At 31.6% G+C, this 19130-nt stretch overlaps 2 long non-coding RNA genes across 2 annotated transcripts; one reads left to right on the forward strand and one right to left on the reverse strand.

Annotated features, from left to right (window-relative positions):
• The first annotated feature begins 6 nt into the window (after positions 1-6).
• LOC124454542 lies at positions 7-9127 on the forward strand. The gene is made up of 16 exons (XR_006951492.1): positions 7-161; positions 1646-1813; positions 2453-2547; positions 3150-3192; positions 3255-3350; positions 4026-4064; positions 4303-4398; positions 4486-4533; positions 5051-5146; positions 5215-5256; positions 5547-5642; positions 5708-5748; positions 6397-6489; positions 6992-7057; positions 7895-8145; positions 8937-9127. It is a non-coding gene; the product is annotated as an uncharacterized LOC124454542 (long non-coding RNA).
• A 7797-nt stretch (positions 9128-16924) lies between these two features.
• Positions 16925-17640, reverse strand: LOC124454556. Its single transcript, XR_006951512.1, has 2 exons — positions 17492-17640; positions 16925-17408 (listed from the first exon to the last, which is right to left on the reverse strand). It is a non-coding gene; the product is annotated as an uncharacterized LOC124454556 (long non-coding RNA).
• Between the last annotated feature and the right edge of the window lie 1490 nt (positions 17641-19130).

Genomic DNA, 19130 nt, shown 5'->3' on the forward strand with positions numbered 1-19130 from the left:
AAAATCTCGGTCAAATTCATTTTCTTTAGTCATACTGGTTCCGATATCACGAAATCATGAGGACCTTTGCTCTTTTAGTGATTTTTGGTTGCGTTCTTCTCACTGCAAATGTTCTATCTCTAAAATATGTAACTGTTGAACCAACGACAGAAGAGATCGAGGTAAAAAATCAAAAATCGTTCATGACGTATTGCCAGATTGACCAGTTAGAACAACTGTTATTATAAAATATATAATGTTTTGATATACTATTTATATCAAGGTTTTATTTTAATGTATTGACTCGCGTACTAAAGTAACTTTTAATGCACTGTTATATAAAGATAATGAAAATCTTTACGGCAAATATTCAAGAAAACATTATCAAACTGTTCATCTTTCTATTCAAAAGCCATTTTTTATCAAAACGATTATGTATTTCAAGACTCAAGTATTTTTATGATGGAATGGTAAACATCAAATCAATTCTTTCTCATCATCGCGCTATTATAAATTTTAGAAATATAGTACGCCATTTCGATAATTTCAAAGTGTTTAGGAAGGTTCAATTTCTGCTTTTTCGACTCATGTACATATATGCAAATGCATGAATGTACTTTTACAATATTTATCAATTTTGATAGACAATTTTACATGCGCGCAAATTGACACTATATGTTACGTGTCAATAAATAGGTGACAATAAAAAAATTCACATAACGTACTTTTTTTTGTGTGAAAAACACACAAAACGTTTGTACAAACAAAAAGAAAGGATGAAATCTACTTGCTTCATAGGTGTAACATTACAGATAAAACTCTATGGAAGACCTATTTGCAGACGACAACCAATATGTAATCTATCCATATTCACATTCTGCATGCGTGTATTGAATTACATCTCACACATAGACATCACGCAACATAAGTCGAAAAGATCACAAAGTATGTACAAGTCTTAAGTACTATTTTAGTCCAAGGTTAAGATTTGATTAGTACATTCAAGAAACTTATGCCACATCGAAAAATTACTTTGACATGAAGCGAAATTTATTGTATAATGAAGAATATAAAAATAATCATGGGTTGAATGCCATTTGTATTTCTTTCCTTTTAACAAATTAATCGCATTAGTGTTCCTTCTTTGTATTTTGTAAACAGTTTACCTGACCATAAAGTATCCGCCAAAAATTGCTTTGTTTACTTTGAATTACAGTCATTTAATACACCGTTCTCAATATTTCATTTACAATGAAACTTTAGAAAATTGGACAGAAAAATCCAAACAAACTGCATAGCAAACATTTTTGACAACTTGCGCGTGACCTTGACAACCGAGATGAATGTTAATTTTGATGTAATTTACATGCCATTTTAAAACGTTTCCCATTTTATTGACACTTCAATAAGAGGTATTCTTAGTATACCCTATTGCTTCCAATATTGTTGCTTTATCCATATTCTTCCCTTCCTTTTATCCATTTTGCCAGCAAGAGTGTCATTTATCCCTATTGCTCCCTATAGTGCTGTGAGTTGTGTCATTATTTTACAAGGATGAGGATATGGTATATTGACTATAAAAGATGGATTTGGGATTTTTATCTTTCCTCTAAAATAGGATAAAAGTGACATGATTTTGATGAAGATAACTGTTTTAATCATTTAGGATGATTTTGATGACGATGAAGATGAACCTATTAATGGTGGAATGGGTACTAGTGTGGATACAGATGAAGTGAATACTCTTGTGAAAGATACGATAGATTCATTTAATGTTACGGTTGGTTATAAAGAAAAAGATGACGATGAGTATGAAAAGGCAAAGTGCTCAAAGGTTTTATTCAGATTTCCTATATTTCCATATCTTTGCTATTTCACTTTGCGTTTTGCCAGTTCGCTATTATGGTTGAAAAGTTTTCTTTTCAATATTTTAAAATATTTCAAAATGACGAGATAATGAAATGGAAAATAATATAAATGTATTTTTCTCAGCCAGCACTCTCGAAGATTTTGGAGCACTCTTAAATTCTTCCCATTGTTTTTATGTCTAAGTTGTACTTTATATGTCATTAATTATATAATAGTAAAGGAGAAAACGTAAGATTGTATTAGAAAAGTGATGCTTTAATATAATAGTGGTGCTATAATTGTATTACAGTATCACAACACAACTTTTACATAATCTCAACAGTTTTTCAATTATCGAAGTCGTGCATTTTTGCGTACTTTCACACGATAAGACTAGGAACAAGTAGCTTACTTTTTAACAACAACAGATAACTTTTATAGCTACAGAACTTTGTTATTTCATAACGTCAACATTAAGTTAACTCTAAATTACATTCAAATGAACTTTATAAATATAAACTTTATTATCAATGTTAAATATACAATGGCCAAATAATATATTATGGGAAGATTGATACTCCGGAAATTAACTGAATACGTGGATTCGTCTTTGTTTATCATACAGAAATGCAGGGACACAGCCATGAAGTATATAACGAAAGGTGAAGTCGGCAAATACTATAATTCTCTTGTAACGTGTATGAAGACATAAAAAGAAAGGTTAGTTCAAATAAATTCTGTAAGAGCATTTTTCAAACAATTGTCGGAAATTCAAATTTAATAACGAGTAATCAGACAGATAATATTTCATATTTTACTCTGGTATGTTTGAGAAAAATAAAAAGGCAAACATTTCCCTATATTATTAGCTTTAGATAAGGTAAAGCAAAACTAAAAAATCATTTTAGTTTTGATAATTAGGTGTAGGAAAGCATGATCTTTGAGTGCTCAGGAAAAGACTGTGCATAACTGTGTATTAGTCACATGAGACACTTTTATAAAAGTATATTGTTACATGCTTGTAGATGTTATTCAATTTCATTAGTGAAGTTCTGAGAAAGACTTTTGGTGTTGACTTATGAGTTTGGACAACCTTAGTGTAGTCATGTTCATAGTTCTGAGAGTTCTGAGAAAGACTTTTGCTGTTGACTTATGAGTTTGGATGACTTTAGTGGTGGTCATTTTCATAGTTCTGAGGCTGAAACGTGGCTTAAATTCCGCCTAATGACTAATAAAAACATGAAATATTTTTTTAATATAACTTGCATAACATATACTTCGTGTAAGTAGAAATGAAAGTTTTCAAATCTTTTTCTTTACAGGAGCATTATCCATTCTCAATGCATCCAAAAAGATGTGTATCAAGTATTTATGAAAAGATATGAAATTGTTTGAGGCCAAATCAATAGAAATAATATGTCTTTCAGAAAAATGCTTTATGTCTGTGTCGCAGTGCATTATGACGCAAGGATCTCCTAAAGAATGTGGAGCAAGCTAAACTCTGCATAAATGATTGTCGGCAGGTTGGTAATGGCAAATCAACAGAGTTAAGCTCATAGCATGAATAATATGAAATGTTTTTTTTGCTAATAATGTCTCACAAGATTTGACTCACTATGGTTTGGTATATGAGCATTTTATAAAAAATGGCAGTACATAAGTCATGTACCAAAAACGATAATATTCATAAGGACCTTTTAGCTAAAATTCTGAGAAAAACCGATGAATTACAACCAATTTTTAAAACTACCTGTCAGCTGAAACTTTCATATTTTGCTCTGTTATGCTCTCGCTATGTCATCTTTTATTTTCACCACGGACTTTTGTGACCCAAGCCCGATAGCCGTTTTTATGAAATATGCTCGTATCCAAAGGATTTAGTGCGAAAAGAAAACAAATTCTTACGAGTTAGTGAAAGCTTTCGTTAATGCTATTGTTCTAATTTCAACTTTCACCACAATAATTATACAGTTGCTAAACTTTATTTCCATTTTTAATGGCACGGATTCGAGAAGTATTATTTGTGTTTGCAATTTTTATCTCAACCATCCATCTTAAGCTTAAAAAATTGGTCTTGAATGTGATTCTGTAAGCCACAGTAATACTGAGCTTCAAAAGTGACGTCACGAGTGTAGACCTGGATTATGGTTCATTTACAGATTTACCATCTTTAGTTTTTTTACCATCCGTATTTCTAGAACTTCACTGCGAACAACACTCTTGGCATGACTTGTATGGTAAGTTATTACTTCGGTAAATTTGCTAAAATAACAATGTTGTTTGTTGTTGATGATCTGAAATGTTTGAGTCAAGCAATCAGAAGATTCCCATCACCGCTAAGCATTTGTATACTAATTTAAAAGTTAAAAACGTTTAAATTGTATTTAAAAATCGAAAGTATTCTTTTGTTTTGAAGTCTTTGTAAACACTTACTAGACTTTATAGTGATTTATAATTCGCATTTATTTTCAACAGCATAACTGTACCGATGAATTGATAAACTGCTTAAATAGTACGGAAGATTTCTCTACGTGTTTTCAAAAGATGCCTTTTTGCGTCATGAAATGCAAGGTAACTATTCATACACACATGGAAAAATTTAATTAAGGATGTCTTTATCAATTTACAAATAACGGACAAATTTCGTTAAAATTTTAGAGCGATTCTTATCCCATGAGTTCCGTTTCGCCATTCAAAGAATGTATGGTTAGTGCTCCCAAATAACAAATTCTGCTTCAATTTGTTCAAATTTTTCATTTACAATTGTAAAATAATGTGCAATCAACCTAATTCTAATCTCATTTTACTGCTGTTAATTTGAAATTACGATGACTTGTAAACAAGTATCTATTTTATGAGCTTGATTTAACAAAAGTATCTTTAAGCCATGAGAGCCACGAAAGCTATTCTTGTAAATCTGTTCCGACTACAAAAAATGACAAAAAACTAAACGACAACCAACTGACCAGCTTCACATGGTTATAAATGCCTTTTTATTTTTGCTAGTAACATAACATAATTGAAAGGGAAGTGGTTGGTTTTTTAAACTTCAAATGATAAATTTTGAGTATTTCGATTCAAACTTTTAATAATCCATATTTTTCGTGCTAATAAAGGTCTGAGTTGATGTTCTAAAATCATTTCTGCAGCAAAAAGTCTATGTATGTAAGACAACATGAAATGAAAAAGTTGGCTGATTTTAAAAATTTGTTTCATCAAACAGGTAGATTGCACAGAATCGTTTATTAAATGCTTGAAGAGCAGCAAAGATAAAGACACATGCTATAAAACGTATGAATCATGTTTCATGAAATGCAAGGTAAGAATAACGTTGTATGGTTATGTAGAGTGACAATGTAGTTTTGATTGTCTATAATTATTTTTTAGAAGAAACATTTACCAAATATAAGCAAAGCTGTCGAATGCAAGGTGAGTAAAATTACTCAAATTTATTGAGACACATCCTGGTAACTCAATATTATTTCTAACATAGTTGAAAACGCATGAAATTTGATTAAATTGTCCATGTTTATGCACTCGTGGGATTAGCATCAGTAACGTGGTTTTAATTTTTGAACAATTAGCTAGTTTTTAAATATATTCTTTCTTTCATAAGCCGCGTATTACCACTAGTTAAGAGTTTCCCTCTTTTCAATGACCACGCAAGTATACATGCCAAAGGAAAAAAGGGCTGATTTTAAGTTTATTTTATAAAATAGAAAAAATGCGGAGAAGCATTTGCCGAATGCTTGGAAAGCAGCGGAGGAGTGTACAAGTGTTTTGATGTTTTGGTATCATGCACCAAGAACTGCAAGGTATGTTTATTTTTCAAATGTATGGTCGTCTTGATGTTGTTGTTTCAAATTTTTATGTTTTATAGGACCAACATTTGAAAAGTTCAACAAATTTTTCAAGTGTATGGTAAGTATGTATTAAAATATCTCGTATTTTATTGTAAATGTACAATCTTTGGTATGTGATATCGGGTTGTTCTTCATGAGGTATTTTTAAGTTTTCTCAATCGTTCTGGTCTATTTTCACCAAAGTGAAAGCATTTTGTCTTAAGCACTTTTGTTTATAAACACTTTTAGGAACACTAAAAATGATCTCTGTGTTCATACATACAATGGCTGCAACAATCTTTTTATTTCATTCATTGTTTTAAAGAAAAAAGTAAATGCTAGACAGTCTTTTAGATTTAAAACAAACTCTTTGGGTAGAAACCAAGAACTCCCTCACAAAACTAATACAATTTTATCTAATACTATTTTTCTTTACACAATGCTTAAATTTTAATACCTTAATACTTTTGTATCAGCCCGGCTGTACTACCAACTATGATCAATGAAAATAAAATGTTTAAAATTACCATAAAATTGGTTTGTTCAGATGCATTTAGAAGAGCAGTATTTTTGATTATTTTGACTAGTTTGTTTTACATGAAAAGCCAGATTTGCGTAGAGCAGTGTTCATATTGCATTAAAGTAATTAAAGTAAAAATACGTGATATACAAGTGGCTGTATAAAGGACATTAATGCAGAACAAATAGCAATGTTTATATATTTCAGAAAACATGTAACCTCAATATGAAAGGTTTCAAGTGTCGCCTAAGATTACTTAATCCTAACGACGTAAAATTTCAGTGCTTGAGACAATGCAAGGTGAGTTTGCCATCTTTGAAAACAGAAAGTACATATACTAATAAATATGTCACGACAAAACTATACACATTGATATTCTAACATGAAAATGATAATCATGTTTTGTTTACATGAAGATCAAACGAAACTGTTGCTGAAATCGTATGTCTCAAAACGTACATGGCTTATTACAATTTGGACCTTTTCCATGATGTATTAGCAAAATCAGCCTGGTTTTTATTCTCAAAACACATGCATATAATAATGTTCATTTATTGGGAAAAGAATGAATGCAATTAACTATAGAAATAATTCGTATTTTAAATTTGAGACATCAAAATTTACACTGCATGTATAGCGGGAGTAAAAACAGCATCGCACTTTTTGTGTTCATGTTTTTCTTAGATACAAAGCGTTCCATTCGTTTCATTCGTATTTTAAATTTGAGACATCAAAATTTACACTGCATGTATTGCGGGAGTAAAAACAGCATCGCACTTTTTGTGTTCATGTTTTTTTTTAGATACAAGGTGTTCCATTCGTTTCAAGCTTAAAACAAATGGGATCTGGGCTCTTTTCACAGCTGAAGGTTTGTGAATAGATTATTGTAAATAGATTATGGTAAACAATCACGCGATGCAGCCATAATTTTAAATGGGTACGATTGTATTTTGCCGATCCCCTTACTTGAAGATCCTTTTTAAAATCGGTTAGGTTATTGCCAAGAGACAAATCCCTCCATACCCCCCCCCCCTATTAGGCAGGCTAAGAAAAACTCATGACAATTTTGAAATTATGATATGAGTTGGACTATGTGACATCAAGATTCCCGTTTCCAATTTTTTGTGTGTTTATAATCGCCTCGTGGAACCAACATTTAGCATTATAGTTTAAATAATATGAAGAACGTGGTTATGTTTGTCGTCTTTGTTTCGATAATGGTTATGTCGTAGGTTTTTCGTCATGCTTGTAGATTTCATTGCAATGACTAAAGAGACAAGCTTAAAATAATTATATTGACCTATAAAACCTATTCTTTTTGTAATTCGACTACCCACTAAGGAATCACGTGACTCCTTAACTTCCTTGTTCAGTAACTCACAGAAATACAATGAAAACTTCAATTCACAGATAAGTCTTGTTTAATTTTTTAATTTTTGGACACGTAGCTATTATTTACTGATTTTTATGGAGATTTAGCGTCGAAAAAACTTTGTTTTGTAGTTTAAATCTTTAAACCGTCTACAAATTTTCATTTATTGCAAATATATATGCATGTTTCAAACAAACAACTTTTTTGTCACTCATTCCTTATCTCCTAAACGTTTTACTGACCTGTAGTAAGTGATGTTTTTTAAAATATTTGGCGTCTTTGAATTGTCGTATGGTAATTCTTGAATTGAAACTTTTTGCTATTTTTCTATAGAATCTTGTTTTGGACGTGCAAATCTGTCACCAAACTCAAAGTCACCTGGATTTAAATGGCCGAACAAGTACCAAAAGTATCCTAAGTTTTCAGGACAATCACGACATCGTTCCTCCAAGTTTTAAGACATGGCCACGTCATTCCCCACTTTTCCTCGAAGAATGCCAAAGCGTTTCTCTAAATTCCGAAAAATAGCAAGGAAATGGCAACGAAAAAATGGAGCAGCATCCATACTGGGTTAAATGTTCCAGGTAAATATTAAAATTGGTTGAATTGTAATAAATTCAACTGAAAGAGTTTTGTCAAAGATGCCAAATAGTATTTATACTTAAATGAGAATTGGGTGCGTTGAAGTATTGACATACTTGCCTTTGTAGCATCTTGTTTGTTATAAAACCACACTCATTCTTGTGTTGAATTTTTATCAGATGATGAATTATGTAATACCATGTTTTCCTCAACTTCTTTTGTTCTTGTAAGACGAATTAATAACGTATTTACCTAACAAGATTTAACCTAACTAGAATTCTCTTTACTACAATTCACCTAATTAGAATTCACCTAACTATAATTCACCTAATTAGAATTCACCTAACTATAATTCACCTAATTAGAATTCACCTAACTATAATTCACGTAACTAGAATTCACCTAACTAGAATTCTCTGTACTATAATTAATCTAATTAGAATTCACCTAACTATAATTCACCTAATTAGAATTCACCTAACTATAATTCACGTAACTAGAATTCACCTAACTAGAATTCTCTTTACTACATTCACCTAACAAGATTTCACAAAGTCGTATTACAAAGTAATATTCAAAACAATCCCGACTTTTGATCTTGCAATCATAAAAATCATCATGAAGTATTCCCCAAAACACAAAAACATTTTGGTAATTACGGTATTAAAAAGTAAAATTTGTCTGTTTTATTCCGTGCTTCAACATGTTTTTATGAAAAATTATTAATTATTAATTAATTATTTGAGTTCTTTTCCTATAATAACATTCATGATTATTTTCTATCCCTTTATAGAGCACTTTGTTTTACTAAATTACTTTTGGAGATATATGGTACAGTCAGAATTATTAACAATAATCAGGTTATTGCATGATTGGAATTAATTTGGGAATATATAGACAGTCAATGTATTCTTAATTAATTTAATTACTCAGATGTTGAAATTATCACTAAAATAAAATATATTTTTATATGTTTTGCCTAAAGGATATTGATTTGTACTCGTTTTGCAGTTCATTATCTAATGCAAAAAATAGACAGCAAGATAGCATATTTTACAGATGAAAATTTTGATAAAGCTCTCATAACGATCATGTGGCGATTCTGATCACAAGCTTCTTTCAAGCAGCGATATTTGACTACATTTGTGTTTTATATTGTTGATTCAAGTTCATGGGGCAAATAAGGAATTTTACATTCGCCAAGCCACTTCGCGAAAGTCATTCAAGGTGGTTTCGAATAACATATGTAAAAATGTATAGTCTGGAGTAATATAAAGAGATTATTTTGCGATTTATCTTTTCGGTTTCTCTCGTGTGCATATTCTACTACTGTAAGCAAATTGTCGCACAAGAAACCTTGGAACAAGTGCTCTCTATTCAAATAAATTTATTTTTGCAAAAGCTTACTTTACAGGACATCAATTTTCATGCATTTATGTTGTAAAATTACTCTTTGGCAAGTATCATTTGACAAAAGAAAAATAAGAATTGTTTATCAAATGTCAGCGTTACAGAAAAAAGCCAGAGGAATGGGACCCAGTTCTGGCTGTAGTAGCTTACGTCAGTGAACAAGGGATTTATATCAATTGCATTTTGATTATATTTCATTACTAAGAGTAGTTGCGACAATACTAGATGACCTGTAAAAAAGATGGCAAAATATTTTATATTTGCAAACATCATTGTGGTGTGTATGATCATCAGCAGTGCTTCGTCCTTATCCTGGAGCAGTTGGAGTTTTGTTAAAGACGCTATAGGTAAGATTTGTGCATTCAAACTCTACTTTGACGAGAAATAAACTGTCGTCACAAACTTCCTTTTTATGTGTTAGATAAAATAAAGTTCATAGATTCCATTCAAAGAATCGTAAGTTATCTTCCTTTGATTGCTGAACACCCTAATATACTGCACAGATATACTTGCGTATAACCGGTAATTTTTTGTGTTGTTTTCGTTCACTGCAATGTCCTCGTAAAGTTCAAAACAATTTTGCAATTGTCAGTCCCAATTTTCACAATTATTATTATTTCGCTCATTTTCTCCCGAAAAAGCAGTAAATAATGCGCGTAAAAGAAGCATTTGTTAAATACGTGTTTAAAACATAAGAGAATCTCGTGATAAACTCCCAAGTGCAACATTTTTGCTTGACTTTTTAAAAGGCTTTAAAAGTATTTTTGTTTGATATGTTGTAAAATTATTATCCCTTGAATGTATGTAGCATTATGATTATTCAAAGCTAACAAAGAATTTTCGTTTTCGGTTGTTTTTGTATTGTTCTACCTTAAACCTACCCAGCTGTGCATTATAAATGCTTAAAATTAAAACTACTCTATATAAAAATAAAAAGTTGATAGAAGAAATTGTAACTTTACTTGTAAGTTAATGAAAAGTTAGTTCGTATTTGCCATACTAGTTTATCTAATCGTTTAAATTACAGTTTTATTTTTGAATTTATGATTCATCTCAGCAAACGTGTTTATCTCGTGAAGAAACTTGTGACAGTCGTCATCAAATGGCATCAATTAAGCTTTTGCATAATTAATTTGATAAGAGATCAAATAACAAGATTACACATTTTCAAATATACATCAATATACATTGTAAAAGATATTCAATTAACGCATGAATTGCATATGAATATACTGTTGAGTGTTCCTTGTATGTCCTTTGAGTATCCCTTGAGTATCTCTTGATTATCCCTTGACTACCTTGAATATCTCTTCAGTATCCCTCAAGTATTATTTGAGTATCCTTTGAATATCCTTTGCGAAGGATGTACTTAACGATAATTTAGTCTTAAATTTCCATTTTACATTTCAGGTCAATACATTCAAAAAAATGAATGTAACGAGGATATTATTGCGTATTACAAATTTGACAAGTCATTGCGAGATGTATGCCAAGGTAATAATGCCTTACATTATGGTAAATCCAAAGATGTTTTGCAATCATCAAGTGGAATCGTTCGTGGAGCTGCCAAATTCAATTCGCGTTCTTCCGAGCTACATGTACCAACTCTAAATGGATATGAGTGGGCTTCAAGTTTAACAATCAGTATTTGGTTCAAAAAGTCAGGTGGTATATCAAGTAATATTATCAGCAACTTCATCAATAATCAAAGTGATTCTACTGGAAGTTGGGGAATCCTTTGTTCAATAACGGTGGGACAATGGACACCATAAGAGCTACTTTAGTCACGTCACAATCCAGGAAATCTTGGGACAACATCACAATGCCATTCATTGATCACTGGCATCATTTTGTGATGACGTATGACGGATACACTGTCTCATTTTACCACAACAATCGTCTCGCTCTTATCGACAGACTTTGTTGTCGTGGTAACATCGTCAGCAGCAATTCCGATGTGGTTATTGGTGGCAGAATTTATGGACAAGATCATGCAGGATATATTGACGAAGTTAAGATTTTGAAGAGGTCGGTTGATCGTTATGAAGTCACAAAACTTTACCAACTCAAAACATTGTAAAAAGCCACGTCAATGAAGAATATATGAACAAACCGTGTAATTCTTCTGTTAATGTTTTGTGGTAACTGGTAAATATGGTTGACTATGTAAATATAATAAAAATTTTAAACTAAGGTTTTGAATAAATAACCAATTGCAAAAATAAAAAATTGCTCATAAACTTGGTGCTCGTGTCATAAAATGTTGTTCCGCCATGTTTGAAATCTTCTCGTTTTTAATTTCTTGCTTCATCAATCATACGTAAGTGTAACTTTGGCTATCCAGGTTGTTTCTTTCTTTTTCACAATTTCAGCCATTTGTCCAAATAATATGTACGTAAATGAGTACATCACTTCTATACTCACATCACCAAATGTTACTGATATTAGTCAACCTCTAAAGGTTCGCTAGACACAACTTTATAAACTGCAGAACAGTTGAAACTATGTCAAGCCCTGTAGACTGTAGTAGTTTGTTTTCACAACGTTCGGAGATCATACAAACATAGAGTATTGAGCCTCCCATTTCATTTATAGCCCAATCTCCAGTCTCTGTTATGTCCTTAATTCATAAAAAATTTAGGCTCTAAAGCGATCATACACTAGAAGCTAGCTATTGAGCAACTCTTTTTGTATTGGGGTACTTTGGCCGAACGTAAATACATATATAGTAAAAGAGACATAAACATTATATTCACTGAGCATTGGAGTTTCTATAATTGACATTTCTCAACTCAACACATCAATTATCTGTTAAGTAAAATCAATATACTCTGAGAGTTATTTTTGTAAAATATTCATATTATTGATATTGGAAAACTTACGCTGCAGATCTTGGATATAATTGTAAAAATCTTTAGTCCAGACTTTACAATTTAGAGGTGCTCAAGCACCCTACCAGTGTGTTTCCTACGACAAAATAATCACCATCCTTGCATGAAGTCTCAAGCACCCTACCAGTGTGTTTCCTACGACAAAATAATCACCATCCTTGCATGAAGTCTCAAGCACCCTACCAGTGTGTTTCCTACGACAAAATAATCACCATCCTTGCATGAAGTCTCGGCAACCCTACCAGTGTGTTTCCTACGACAAAATAATCACCATCCTTGCATGAAGTCTCAAGCACCCTACCAGTGTGTTTCCTACGACAAAATATACACCATCCTTGCATGAAGTCTCAAGCACCCTACCAGTGTGTTTCCTACGACAAAATAATCACCATCCTTGCATGAAGTCTCAAGCACCCTACCAGTGTGTTTCCTACGACAAAATAATCACCATCCTTGCATGAAGTCTCAAGCACCCTACCAGTGTGTTTCCACGACAAAATAATCACCATCCTTGCATGAAGTCGACTAAAGTCACTTAAGTTAACTGCTGTTAACTGTCCATCAATAGATAATCATCTTAGCCAAAATGAAAATATATTCTCTTACATCAAAGCACACATATTGAAGTAAGAGACAACCATTAGAGTCGGTTACATCTTTGTATTCTCTATGTGTGAAATGGTTGTAATGACATAAATAGGTACTTTCAAAACAACGAAATGTTCATCGAACACGCTTATGCATACATATTGTTGAATTAGTTATTTGCTGCATAAATTAAACAGCATTGAAAGGCCTTTGTTTCATTTCCTCGGGAAGTAATGGCTTTGTCAATGCATGAAACTGATATGAAATTCATAGAATACTGTTAAATTTATGCAGCAAACTAATTCAATATGTATATCAATCAAAGTGTTCTCCAGTTTTTAAACACTGTATATAGCTGTGATTCAAGCAGAGGCATAACGTTCATGGGGAGTGAGGACGGTTAGGTCGGTAGTTGTATATTCATATATTCATTTTAGGCCTACTACATTTGAAATAAAAATTCACTTACAAAAGATATCAGTAGAGAATATAAGTTAATAAAAACACATCACCACATTTAACGTTTTATTTACGCATTTTGGGTAATGGGCACATAAATGCATAGAATGGTATTTACAATGTTAACAATCTTACTTGGCATAGGCATGATCCTTATGGAGCCTCCATCAACCAACGTTGGCTAGAGTGAACCATTCATAAAACCTGAAAAATGAATTTACCGTTTTAAAACAATATGTTTTTGGCTCTCATCGACACAGTTGACTATATTAATTTTCTGCACAGAATCTTTGCAACAAGTTGGCGCAATCAACTGTGTAGAAGCATCGAAGGAACACTTAAATTCTTTTCTATACACGAAATGTAGCATGCCGTTTGTGTTCGTTTTATAGTTTGACTAATCCTTGTATTGATGAACCACACTGAATCACATGGGGTTCAGATCGTTTAGTAATGAATTAATTTACAATATATGATGTTGGATCTGACTATGAGTACATACTTTATTTTCTGTAAGCTTTGACATTATTTTCAGATTTGACTGCAAGGGTGTAAATTTTAATGATGATTTCAACGTCTTATTTTCTTTAGCAAAGAGTGATTTAAAGCACATGAACATCCACTTTTTTGCCAAATATTCAAATTACTCCAGAGTGAGCGCTACCAGATGTCTGTCCTGATAAGATCTTGGTGAATCTTCTAATGGAAAAGTTCTCTCGACAGTTAACTCTGTCATATTTGCACTACAACTTAAACACTGAATCTTGCATGCTAACAATAATTTTCCTTCCCAAAGTCGCTGCAGATGGCTCCGGATACCATGAATTTAGTCTCTCAGTCCTGAGAGTCAGATCTCAAAATAATTTAACCAAGCCTTAGATAGTCGCAACGAAAAGCATCATATTAGATAATATTAATCTATTATGTATTATCTCTAAGAATTAAAAGATGTTTACTGTGCTTGCACAGGCTTATGCAAATCGAGAGACCTTTGAGAGAACTCGAGAGCAGATCAGTGCAAGCTTGAGACCGAAGGTCGAGGTTGCTTCTGCTCTCGAATTTTCACAAACGTCTCTGAGGTTTGCATAAGCCAGTGCAAACACGAAAAACATCTTTTATTTCGTTTATAAAATAATAATAATGTAAAAAAGTCAAACATTTTAATTTTTCCTTTAAAATGTATTCATGATCGATTTGCAAATTCTCTTTGATTGATTGATTGTTATGATTGATTTGAATAGTTGAGCTCAGATGTGATTTGCACAGGCTTATGCAAATAAAGATCTAGACCAATCGCCGCACGTGTTTCATTGTGTTTATTTTATAAAAGGTGTTGATGGAACAAGGAATGAGACAGAGAAGACCATGTTTTAAGTTTGATGAATATTGTGATCAATGAAAGAAAGAGGGGAAAGAAAGAATTATACTCAGCCCTGGCAAGCTCAAACTTAGAATAGAGAATATAGCGTTCACAGGCCACACGTCTTGATCAGAAACGGAGTCAAGATCAGCCTAGAGAAAATGAGGGGGAACATGCAAATGCCTACCCGACATTGTTAGAAGAAGTACAACGGTTTCATGAATTATTTCATCAAATTTCTCTCCTTAAATTTAACCACCATGGAACCCATTTGCAAACTTTGTTAAAATAGTAAAAGGCTTTCATACAAACCATTAAAAATTACAAGCAGGAATTTGCTGTGGTTTTTAACAATGCTCCTTAAATAAATTTTGTGTATATAAATCCAAACATAAATAAATGTAATGTAAACAGTTCTTTGTCGTTACGCGATTTTGTTTCTGGTCATTACTTAATGCTTTTAACGCATTGAAGAAATACAACCTACAGTCTTATCAAAACATGTTTAACAAACTTCTCTTTGCTTGGCTCTTGTATTTGTGCCACATGTTTTTCACAATCTTGAAAACTACAGATTATACAGAACAAGAGATAATTTAAGTTAAGCTTTTAATAAATTCCATATAGAACATAAATACTTTAAGTGAAGAAAGTGTTAGATTTTGTAAACCACAGCCGAGTGACTTGATTTGTCATGCTTGATTATTATATATTTGAAAATAATTAAATTCAATCCATACATAAATTCCAACAAGCCTTAACTACTCTATTTTCAATTTATACTTCGAAAGAGCCAAATATTTTTATTAGTTATTGTGCTGCTATTTTGATTCGTATTGAGACGTTTCAAGACATCAAAATGCAAGCTTTATTTGACATATGCCATGGCATAGATTTCTCAGGAATTCGTGGTGGATTGTATATGTATGCAGGTTTACAAGATTCATTTAGGAACTGCAAAATATTTGCTTGATAATTGTGTGTTTGATAATTGTAATGAAATTTATTTCAACATTGCAGTTCCGTCAAATGGACGCCAATTTCCCTACTTGGTTCAAAATATTTTAAGTTGTGTGCTTAATACTCGCGTGTTGTTTATTTTTTGACTGAATACATGACACAAACGACATGTCTTGTTTTCTTCTAAAATGTTTACTGAGTCAGTATTTATCTTGAGTCAAAACAATGAATAGATCGAATAATTCCAAATAGATAGAGTTTTCCAGGTAATTTTCTTAGGGAAGTTTTTGTTAATGTCTTAGCTCTATAAGTTATTAAACAAACATATGCATGCACATTTATGATTAGATAATTTGCAAAAATTAGATTTTGCTCTATAGATACATTGATTGTCAAACGCTAAAAAGCTGAGAGACAGAAAGACTCATTGTAGACTGAACAGTGGACAGGTAGATTGTCTTAAGTTACAAAGTTTGAATACTTATTAGTTTTAGTGTGGTTTCTCTTGTAATGCAAACAGCTCCGTTATGGTATTTGACTCTGTAAGCGAATTCAAAGAAATCTGAACATTAGATTGTTTTTCATTTTGAGATTTGCTTTTTGCCAACTTTCAAGATGGAGTGACACGGTAGTTAGACATCTAGAGGATTGGGTTCTAAATCATTGACATAAACCAGTAATAATTCGTGATATAGTCTGAAAATTTCATTATCTAAAAATATTTCAGCATTATATTAGTAATGTATACGTGTAAAACATTTTATAGAAAGACTCTATTAATGCTGTTTTATTGCTGGAATTTTTCAATTGCTCTCTTTGAACAAACAATTACAGATTCAAGTGCGAGCAAGTAACGTTCAGAAACATCTTCAAGAATGAACAAGCTTAATAGTTTATGTTGATGCTGGTTCAGAGATATGTGCTTCGAAGGAATTACGAAAGAAACAAGATAAATGAGCGTTAATTTGCAATAAAATATTTTTAATGTTCTGACTGTTCTCCAATGGCGTCAATGTACTTCACATCATTTACATTCAACTATTGTTCATTTCACTATTTTTTTTATTTTTAAGAAGATAAAAAGTTTTAGCCTCTCTGCTTTTCCTTACTTTATTTTAGTAACACAACTTAACACAACTTGTAACCCAACGTGTGAAATATTTGGTATATCTTTGGAAAATTCTTCTCCAGGCGTTATTTGACATACCTGTTTTATTTCTGAATCGACCAGAATGCAAACACTTCACTTATTAAACATTCTTTATAGTAAATATCAAACAAGTAATTTCTGTGGAGCAGACAAGTTGTACAAATATCTTTTCAACACGTTTTTTCATTAAATTTTTGTTTCTGCATATCTTATTACGTTAACACATTAACGTATTTCGTAATTCTTAAAACTAATAAATGCTGGACAGATCGATGTACAAAATTTTATTCACAAAATTGCTGCTGTCTCCATGACAACAACGTGTGTATCAATAAGTTCAATATCAAAATATTTCTGGAGATGTATTCTTACCTTATATGTTAACTTTACTCCTCTTTGGTTTATATACTACGGCCTTTCAAATTGTATGTATAAGAGTTTTATTATCTGTATACAAGAAAAAAACGTTTATTTAGATTACTTTTGTAAATTGAGAATACTTGATTCATGATAGCCAAAAGGTATTGTACCAGTGTATTTAGAAGCTATCCTCTTTGAATCCTTTTATCAGTTTATATGTAATGCCAATGCGATTGCTAATTGAGCAGTGTTTTCATGGAGAAATGAAAAATGCAGAAGCAGCAGTTTCTTTACAATACTAACGTCCAGTAATGGGCAGGCAATCTGTACAACAAATATATATGAAGCACAGAAGCAAGAAAAAATCTAAAATGAGGTGATTGAAATAATAAAGTCTATAAAATTGTTGTTTTTTTATTGAGTTTATACACCTTTGATTTGGCAAATTGAATATTCAGATATGAATGGTGCTGAAGGAAGTTGTCGTCAGTATAAAGTTATAGATATGTCAATGAAAGTTAATTACATACATGCTTAAACAAAAATGCTACAGAAAAGCCTTCAAAAATGTGATAAATTCATTTTGTTTTTTAAGGATAAACAAAATAATTAATTCTTTGTACAATGTTTAACTTTTATTTGATTGAGTTTTTCTATACTTCTTATGAAGATAAATGGCTTTAGCTGCCTCTTCACTTTTCATAATGGACTTTGGCATTAAAATAAAATTGCAAACTTTGACGCCGTTTGAAGGTACCCTCGAGAAAAAGGCGGTGATATATCAACAAAAATGTTTTCTCAAAACTTAATATACCTGCTTTATTATTTAACATACCAGAAAGTTAACACTTGACTTATAATAAATAGTTAATGATGTGAAGGTATTATTGTGCCTTTAATAAATCACAGGCTGATCGCCAAAAGAACAGTTATCTTGATTGAAGAAATGCTTTTGGTACATTTTCCATTCTGTTTTGATTTTTAGCTCTTCTTTAATGTTGATTCATAAGCATATTAGAAAGTTCCAGCAAATACTATAAAACCCTCTTGCTCTTATCTCCATGACGACAACATTTTATTATTGACAACTAATGCACAATTTCGTTGGACGGTATAGAATTCTGCACTTACGTTGAAAGCACAACAAAATTAATGTGAAGAATACATATATTTGTGTACACACTTGGATAATGAAAGGCAGACCCCAATAAAACATTCCAGAATATTACCATTCAGTAGTAGGACGAATTGTAATTCAAAAAACGCTTTTTATTAAATTTGATCATAACAAACCAGCTATATTATTAGTTTAAATTATTACATCTACAAAAAATGACTCTTAATCATGTATTTCATAGTTTAACAGCATTGTTGGTCAAAATAACGTGACAAAAATATTGTATAATTTTTATTTAGAGTTTGAAGATTTTAACTTTTTCTCTTCGTATGTTTTATAAAATCATAAAGAGATGTTCTGGTGTTCTGCATTTCCTAAATAAAATCTATTCGAAGTTGTCTGTCTGATATTTTATCAATTAATATGCTATTAATGAATAAAAAATATAGCGGTAAGATGGGCGAGCAATTTTCAAACTGAACTATGTAAAAAACATAGTTCCCTAGTAAGTATAAAATCAATCTGGTACAAAAGTTCAGTTTAGTTCATGCTTATAGTCAAAAATGAAGTGTCTCTCACAATTTAAGAATAAATTATTCATAATACTTCAAGATTTGCTGAAACAAGTTAATTGATCAAAGATACTTAGCAGGAAAAACATGTTATCGTCATCAAGTTGTTAAGAATTTTAC

This window comes from Xenia sp. Carnegie-2017, unplaced genomic scaffold, assembly GCF_021976095.1.
Source record: "Xenia sp. Carnegie-2017 unplaced genomic scaffold, XeniaSp_v1 HiC_scaffold_3, whole genome shotgun sequence".
In the NCBI taxonomy this organism is placed as follows: Eukaryota; Metazoa; Cnidaria; class Anthozoa; order Malacalcyonacea; family Xeniidae; genus Xenia; species Xenia sp. Carnegie-2017.